This window comes from Theobroma cacao, chromosome 3 (genome assembly GCF_053813885.1).
Source record: "Theobroma cacao isolate CCN51 chromosome 3, ASM5381388v1, whole genome shotgun sequence".
In the NCBI taxonomy this organism is placed as follows: domain Eukaryota; kingdom Viridiplantae; phylum Streptophyta; class Magnoliopsida; order Malvales; family Malvaceae; genus Theobroma; species Theobroma cacao.
The window spans coordinates 3,629,503-3,638,540 of NC_142641.1; the positions used below are offsets into that span (position 1 = coordinate 3,629,503).

Genomic DNA, 9,038 nt, shown 5'->3' on the forward strand with positions numbered 1-9,038 from the left:
TTTAGCATTAATGTGATGAATTGTGTAAATTTTTGTAATGTGTCTAGGAGGAGAGCCTTCCGGAAAAGGCAAAGAAGTCGTACCCGACGAGTAGTGATCGGGGCGCTTAGAAAGTTTTTAGTTTGTACAAACGGTGAGTAAACTTATTATTATTGTAAATTATCTAGAGTTTATTTTAAATGCCCTTTATGTATTTTATGAAATGAGAACGAGATTAAAACGGGATTTTTGATGTTTTAGGAATAAATGTGACAAATAAAAATATATTGTATTGATTATGAAATTGAGTAATTGGAGGCTACAAATTGACTTGAAAAATATATATTTTCCTAGGAATGGCTTATAAGAAATGAGTATATGTGGCTATATTTTGTGAATGCATTGGGAAATTTATGTAAGTTGTTTTACTATGCAGGCTGGATAAATAAATAAAATCCACGTTATACTGTCGAAATTTTATTAAAATTGGTGGGTTAGTCACTGCAGTGACGGGTTTCCGTGGACTGCCTATTAGAGGGGCACGGTAAACCTAGTTATATAGTTACTCCGGTTGTAGAGGCGATGAGGGTAACTCCTGGGGTAGTATTAGAGCTCACTTCACGTCGAACCCCCACGTGAATGTGTAACTCGGCCAACGCCAAGGGACGGCTGGTTTTAAAAATAAAAATGTGTTTCACGTGTGAATATTTTAACACCCTTGGCGGACTCGGTTAGATGCCTCGGCCAAGGTATCCCCGAGGATTAGTTTTGGCTTGAGCCTTGTTTTAATAAAAGACATAAGCCTTAACAACTATTTTGGTAAATTACAAATATTTTATGGTTTAAGAAATAAATTGAAAACATTATGACATGGGTTGAAATTTGTTGTTTAAACTTGCCTCCATTTTACTCGCCTTTAGATATTTATGATAATGTCTGTTTACTCATTGGGATTGCAAAATCTCACCCAACTCCTTTCCACCCATTTCAGGTTCAGTATAGACTGTAGATAGCTGATCTCATCGAGGACTACCATTGGATCTGCATTTTCCAAACCGTAGGTTCACAGTCCTCTTTACTTTTGTTTATTCGGGGGCCCTCTTGTTATTGTAAATTAAATTAAATATTTTGGCTTACTGTATTTCAGTATGTATAAATTTATTTAGCTTTTACGCTATAAAAAATTATTCACGTATAACTCTATAAATATTGTTTTATAAGAAAATAGAATATTTCCCTTAATATTTCTTTTATTTTCTTATTATATTCAAATAACCGTAATTTCGTTTTAAATGAAGATTTTAGACTTTTAAACTCATTTTGAATATGAATTATGTATTTTGTACTTGAATATTACGTTTTAGCCAGTTTTGAAATTTTTGAGAAAAAAATGACCAAAATACCCCTGTGTGGCGAAAATTTTATTTTGATTGTTTTTTATCTAAAATAGTATATATTCTCTAAAAACTCGATATTTAACAATGATTGCTCACAGGAAAGGAAAGAAACTGATATGTAAGCCTTGCGGGGTTCCGGTTGGCATTCCGGATAATGAGTGTCAATCGGGACGTCGCGACGATTGTCATGGGCTCGAGGGGAGTACCGGGTCGTGACATGCCATGTGTCAAGCTTAGGATATTTTATTATTTAACTTAAAAATCAGCACAAATCAGCCCATTATTCCCCAAATATTCGTCCAAGCAAGGAAGAGAGGGAAAAAAAGGAAAAACAAAACCTAGGTGAGGAATTTCAAGAGAAAAAGTGTGGAAAATCAAGGAAAACAAGTGAAAAAGGTAGGATTTTTCAACTTAAGCTTGAAATCTATTTTCCTTAAGCATTTCTCTTCATTTTCCATGCTCAAATTGCATGTTTTAATGATGAATTGTTGGCTGATCAAAATGGGTTAGGAGAGAGAAAGTTGTTGGATTTATTTGATTTTAATTTATGTTAGTGTTTTTAGTTAGTTTAGCATATTTAGAAACAAACAACAAGAAAAGAATTTATTTTCTCCCACAACCATTAATGGCTGAATTTACCATGTATTGAGTGAGGATGAGTTTGATTTTTATTCTAGTAGAATTGGTTAAGAAATGATGAATTATGAGTCTAGAAAAATAATGTGAATTTTCGGAGCAAAAATACGAATTTTTACCCACTAGGGGTATTTTCATAATTTACTATCGAGACTGATAATTTGCACCACACTGAGGGACATTAAGTTAATTTGGGTGCAATTGAGGTATAGAAACTGAAAAGAATTAAATTGGAGTTTAAACGGACGCGTTAGGAATTTAATCGGGTGATAAGACGAATTAGGCCAATACTGAGTTTAGATAGTTACCAGTGCATTTTTTCATTCCATATCGTGCATTGGTAGTCGAAATTAGTTTAATTTTGATTTAGTACCAACTTGGTGAAATTCTCGATTTTGTACTGTGTCAAGTTGGTGAGTCCTTCGATAAAGGTAAGGAAATTGCATCCGATGACCAGTAGACAGAGTGCTTCGAAAGTCTGCATTCTAGACATTGTGAGTAAACTTACTGTCATTTTAATTATCTAGGGTGGTTTTTAGATGCTTTCATGAATTCTATGGAAAAAGGAATTTAAAAAGGTAAATTTTCATGTTTTATGAATAAATGAGTTTCAATGAAATTAATTTATAAATTGTCTTGGAATTAATAATGATTTTGAAAAATAGAGTACACGGAGATTGTTAATTGTGGCAATTTGATTGTTTAAATTGACTGGCTTATGATAAATCGAGCATGATTGGCTAGTTGGCAATTGCATTGAAATACGAATTGTTTGGTTGCCTTGAAAAACTGCAAATTACAAAATTTCCATATAATGTTATTGAGTTTTATTATATGGTGGATTATATATTAATTAATCACTACAGTAAGGGGTTTCTGTGGACCAGCCTTTTAGAGGGGCACGGTAAACCCTATTATATTCTTACCTTGAACGGAGAGGCGCGTAGGGTATCTCCTTGGGTAAAACTTAGGGTTCACTTCACGCCGAACCACCACGTGAAGGGGAACTCAGCCAACGCCAAGGAACGGCTATGTTTTCAAAATAAAAATATGATTTATGTGAAATGTGAATTGTAATAGCCTTGGCGGTCTCGGTAGGATGCCTCGGCCAAGGTGTCCCCGAGAATGGATTTATGGCACAAGCCTAGATTTTTATGAGATTCATAAGCCTTTTTACGTATTTTGAACGAGATGTGTTCTAATTGTATAACCCAGTTTATGATGATTTACTTTATTGTCTCCATGTACTCAACTCTAGATGTTTATGATGATGTCTGTTTACTCATTGGGATTTTATAATCTCACCACCCTCCTTTCCACCCATTTCAGGTTCAGTATAGACTGTAGATAGCTGATATCATCGAGGACTACAGTGGGATCTGCATTTTCCAAGCCGTAGGTTCACAGTCCTCTTTACTTTTGTTTATTCAAGGGCACTCTTGTTATTGTAAATTAAATTAAATATTTTGGCTTACTGTATTTAAGTATGTATAAATTTATTTAGCTTTTACGCCATAAAAATTATTCAGGTATAACTCTATAAATATTGTTTTATAAGAAAATAGAATATTTTACTTAATATTTCTTTTATTTTCTTATTATATTCAAATAAACATAATTTCGTTTTAAATGAAGATTTTAGACTTTTAAACTCATTTTGAATATGAATTATGTGTTTTGTACTTGTATATTACGTTTTAGCCAGTTTCGAAATTCTTGAAAAAAATGACCAAAATACCCTTGTGAGACAAAAAATTAATATTTTATTTGTTTAAAGTTGGAAACAGCTTAAAATCTTTTAGAACACGATATTTGACAATGGTTGCTCACAAGGGAACAGAGAAACTGATAGTCAAGCCTTGCAGGGTTTCGGGTTCACATTCCGGACAATGAGTGTCTACCGAGACACCGCGGCGGTTGTCACAGGCTCGAGGGGAATACCGAGTCGTGACATAGGAAGTTTCCTAATCTTTTTTATGTCTATCTTTCAAATTCCGGTAGGGGTGAAGGAGAGCTTAAATAGAATTTAAAGGCATTTTTTGTGAGGGGAGACGGTGGAAAAGAAGAAAATTCATCATGTTGACTGGAACTCTATTTGTTTATGCAAAGATATGGAGGGTCTTGGAGTTATTGATTTATGCCTTAAGAATGAGGTAGAGAGCTTATAGAGGAAAATAATTGTCACAAAAACTAGAGGGGACAATGTGTCACGACCCGGAACTCCCATTGGGCCCGTGACAACCGTCGCGACGTACCGATAAGCACTCATTACCCCGAATGCCGATCGAAACCTCGCAAGGCTTAGCATCAACTTCCGCATCTCCCCGGTGAGCGACAGTTATTAAATCTCGCATTTCAAGAAATCATAAGTTGTTTCCAACTCAAAACAATAAAAAATATTATTTTCTAGCTCACTGGGGCATTTTCGTCATTTTTTTTTTTCAAATTTCGAAATCCAAAAAAATGTAATATGTAAGTGGAAACACATATTTCATTATTTAAATTAAATTTTGAAGTTTAAAACATTCGTTTAAAGTAAAATTATAGCTATTTGAATATAATAAAAATATTAAATAAAATATTCTATTTTCTTAAAACACAATATTTTCAAAGTCTTCCTAAAATAACTTTTGTAGCGTAAGAGTAAAATAAATTTATTCATATAGTAATAAAGATAATTAAAGTATGAAATTTCGTTTACAGTAACACGTGGGCCCCCAACTAACCAAGAAGGTGTAGAGCTACGAACCCTTACTTCCTATGATGCAACTCCGAGATTAATTCTCGTCTTAATCAACTATCAACAAACTGTCCTGAGCCTGAAAAATGGATAGGAAGAGGGGTGAGATTAAATAATCCCAGTGAGTAAACAATTACCATCAAAAGCATCTAAAGCCGAGTAGATGGAGACAATATAAAAACGTTATATCTCAATAATGTTCATAACACAAAATTCGTTTCAATCTATACCAAATAATTTCTTTTCATCAAAATTTCCCCGACTTATGAATTTTTTTAAACTTGGCCCCTGCCAATATCATTCTCGCGGGTACCTTCGTCAAGGTATCCCACTGAGACCGCCAAGGCTGTTCAATGACCCATACCCATAAACATGTTTTCACATCTGACACACAGCCGTTCCTTGGCGTTGGCTGAGTCTCACTCTCACGTGGTGGCCCGAACGTGAGGTGCACTCAAATCATACCTCAGGAGATACTTCACCCAACATCTCCCCCCGGAGGTAAGTATATAATTGAGTTACCGTGCCCCTCTCATAGGCAGTCCACGGAAACCCCCACCACTGCAGTGACCATTTAATATACCACCAGACCCATAAAAATTTCAGTAGCATAATATGACGAATAAAATGTAATCCAGTCTACCGAGACCAATCCAAAATTGTTCATATATTTCATGCCAGCCCCAAAAATTTAGCCATCATGCTACCATAGTGTCATAAGCCACAATTTCAATAACATATAAGATCATAAATTTTAACACAGTCTCCATATACTCAATTTTTCCAAAACAATATTTGATTTCAAAACCAGTATAAATCTCATTTTTATTAAAAAAAAAACATTTGAATTGGAAAATATAATATTTTATAATTTAAACTCACCATTCAATAAAAGCATCAAACAAGTATAATTACTCTAGATATTTAAGATGATAAATTATCCACTCACAGTTTTAGGAGTCGATGTACTCCTAATCCCAGTCTTCAAGCACAATTTCTGTACTTTTACCAATGTAATTTGCTCACCACCTATCCACAATGTACAATACATAATTCACCACATCAATGCTTGACCTTTATAAAATCAATTCAGGCTCGGTATATATGCATGATATGACATGCAACTTATCCGACTACCGCTTAAATGCAGTGCTAACCTAATTCGGCCTATTACTCGATTAAATTACTAACGCGTCCAATTTAATCTCAAATTAATTTTTTTCAGTTTCTATACCTCAATTGCACCCAAATTGACTTAATGTCCCTCAGTGTGGTGCAAATTATCAGTCCCGATAGTAAATTACGAAAATACCCCTAATGGGTAAAAATTCGTATTTTTGCTCCGAAAATTTCCATTATTTTTCTAGACTCATAATTCATCATTATTCATCATAATTCCTCAAATAAACATCAAGATCATCAGCCAATATTCCCCTTGAAAATTCAGCCAATAATGGTAATGGAGGAAAATAAATTCTTTTCTTGTTGTTTTGTTCCTAAATATGCTAAACTAACTTAAAACACTAACATAACTTAAAATCAAATTAATCTAACAAGTTTCTCTCTCCTAACCCATTTTTCCAGAATTGAATTCATCCTCAAATCACATGATTCAACCATGGAAAATGATGGGAAATGCATGGGAAAGGTAAAGCACAAGTCAAAATCAAGAAATTTTACCTTTGGTCACTTGTTTCCTTGAATTTTCACCAAATTTTCCTTGAATTTCTCCCCCTAGGTTTTTGTTTTTCTTTTCCCCTTTGTTTTCTTGCTATGGCCGGCCATAATGAAGAGAAAATGGTGGTGTGGGCTGATTTTTATAGTTAAATAATATAATAATCTAAACTTGCCACATGTCACTATATTATTGGTCCATTTTTTAAATTCTTATCTTTTAAGCTTTAAATCTCCACCACACATTATTCCTTAAAATATCCATAACTTAGATAAAATTCTCAAACTTATCCAAAGTCTTGGTGAAGTAATTTTTGATATTTACACTTTTGCCCCCGTAAAAATCAAAAATTACATTTTTGCCCCAAAAACTGAAAAATTGCCCATAGACATATTTTTTTATCCCTTATACTCATATCATTCCCCAATTTGTCAAATGTGATCTAAATTCTCTCAAAATCTCAAATTTTGTCCGCAGATGGAAAAATTACAATTTTACCCCTATATAGTGAAAATTTCAATTTGACTCTGAATTGATCCTCGAACTCCTAATTACCATTTTGAGTCATCCCTGAACTGTGAAACTCTTAATTTCACCTTAAAATTCCTATTTGAACTAGTTCGAGGCTTAATCGACTTAATGATACCATTAGGGGCAATATCGTCTTTTAACGATTTCTCGAACTTCCTAAATATACAAACATTCTATCGAGCATGTGAATGATATTATAATTATTTTACAAAGCAGGGTTTGACACAATGAGTGCGTGTTGTCGATCGGTGAAAATAAGAGTAATTCGGTAAACTCAGTTTCGGTTAATTCGTTTAATTTGGATAAATCAGTTAAAAAATTCGGTTAAATCAATTTTATCTATTTGGGTCGGTTAAAAAATTTTGAAGTCAGTTAACCGAATTAACCAACTTTGAAATAAGTATATTTAAAGGTTTTTATTACATGTATGCACTCACACTGATTTTCTATACATATATATATATATATATATATATGTATATATGAATGAAGGACTAGATTTAATCATAAAAAGGGATTTTCTTACATGTATTAACTCACATATTTGTTCTATACTTGTATATAAATAAATGACTTAGATTTAATCATCAAAAATAAAAAATAAAATACACTTTATTTAGATATTAATGTTATTGAATATTTATATAAATATAACCATACAAAAATTAACGTAAAATTAATGCAAAATATATGAAAACTATACCCTAAGCTTAAGTCATTAATATAGCTTATTATATTAACTTATTTTTATCTTAAGTTATTAATATATTATACTATATATAGTATATTTATTAATATACAATATATAGTCTATACTATATAGAGTACTATAGACTATAGTAACTTATTTTTTTATAAATTATTAATAAACTATATTAATATAGTATAACTTATATTAGTGTAGTAAGTTATATTAAATTATTAATATTAGTGAACTATAGTAATATAACTAATATCAATAATTTAATATAATAACTTCTTAATATATATTCATATATTAATGTTACTATAGTATAACTTATATTACTAAAGTAACTTATGTCAATATTTGTATCCTATAGTAATATAACTTATGTTAATAATTAACTATATTATAATATAACAATATATTATTTTTTTGATATGCATAAGATAGAGAATTCCATTAACCAATTTCCATCCTCAAGTAGGAGGCTATCAAATACAGTAAGACCATCCTCTTTCCTAAATTACTGCTTGATAGTAAAAGACTATACAATGGAGACTGGAATTATTGGTCGTCACAACCTGTCGCTGAACTTGGTTTGGGGTTTCAGTTTTAGTCCTTAATTGATCTCTTCCAGAAGTGAGAAGACCATGTAGATAACACTCGTGATGGAATATTGAAGATGCAAGACCTTTTCCGTAGCCTCTTAGGCACTGTCCTAGAAAATGTTGACCATATATTACATATTATATAGTATACTTACTAATATACTAATTAGTCAATAACAATTTACTATTATAAATAACAATATACTATTATATAGTATATATGTTGCATGACTTTTTAGTATACTTAAATACTATATAAGTAAATATTAACTATATATAGTAATATATTAATACACAATACATTGTATTAGTATATAGTTATACACTATATATAATATATATCAATACAATATACATATATACTATATAATTATATATAGTAAATATTAATAGAGTATATATTGTTTATAGTTATACATTATATAATATATATCTTAATACACTACATATAGTATACTTATTAATAACTTTATATACTATATAACAAGTATAATTATTCAAAAATTACATATTAATACTATACTATATTAGTATATTTGTAAAATTATAAGTAATAATGTAGTATATGGTAACATAAAGTAAATTATTAATATTTTTTTTAATTGGGGAAGAGAGATTCGAAAAAAGTACATTATTAATATATTATTAAATAAATTAAAAAATAGAAAAAAAATAAAAAATTGGGTTAAAATCGATTTAACCAACTAAAGTCGGTTAAAATTATTAAATCGATTTAGTTCGGTTAATTTTTTTAAGAAAATCGATTAAATCGGTTAATGGTATTCCT

The 9,038-nt window shown here is 31.1% G+C and overlaps 1 long non-coding RNA gene across 1 annotated transcript; it reads right to left on the bottom strand.

Annotated features, from left to right (window-relative positions):
• Positions 1–4,630: 4,630 nt before the first annotated feature.
• Positions 4,631–6,533, bottom strand: LOC148763480 (uncharacterized). The gene is made up of 3 exons (XR_016025567.1): positions 6,433–6,533; positions 5,702–5,781; positions 4,631–4,831 (listed from the first exon to the last, which is right to left on the bottom strand). It is a non-coding gene; the product is annotated as an uncharacterized LOC148763480 (long non-coding RNA).
• Positions 6,534–9,038: the final 2,505 nt, after the last annotated feature.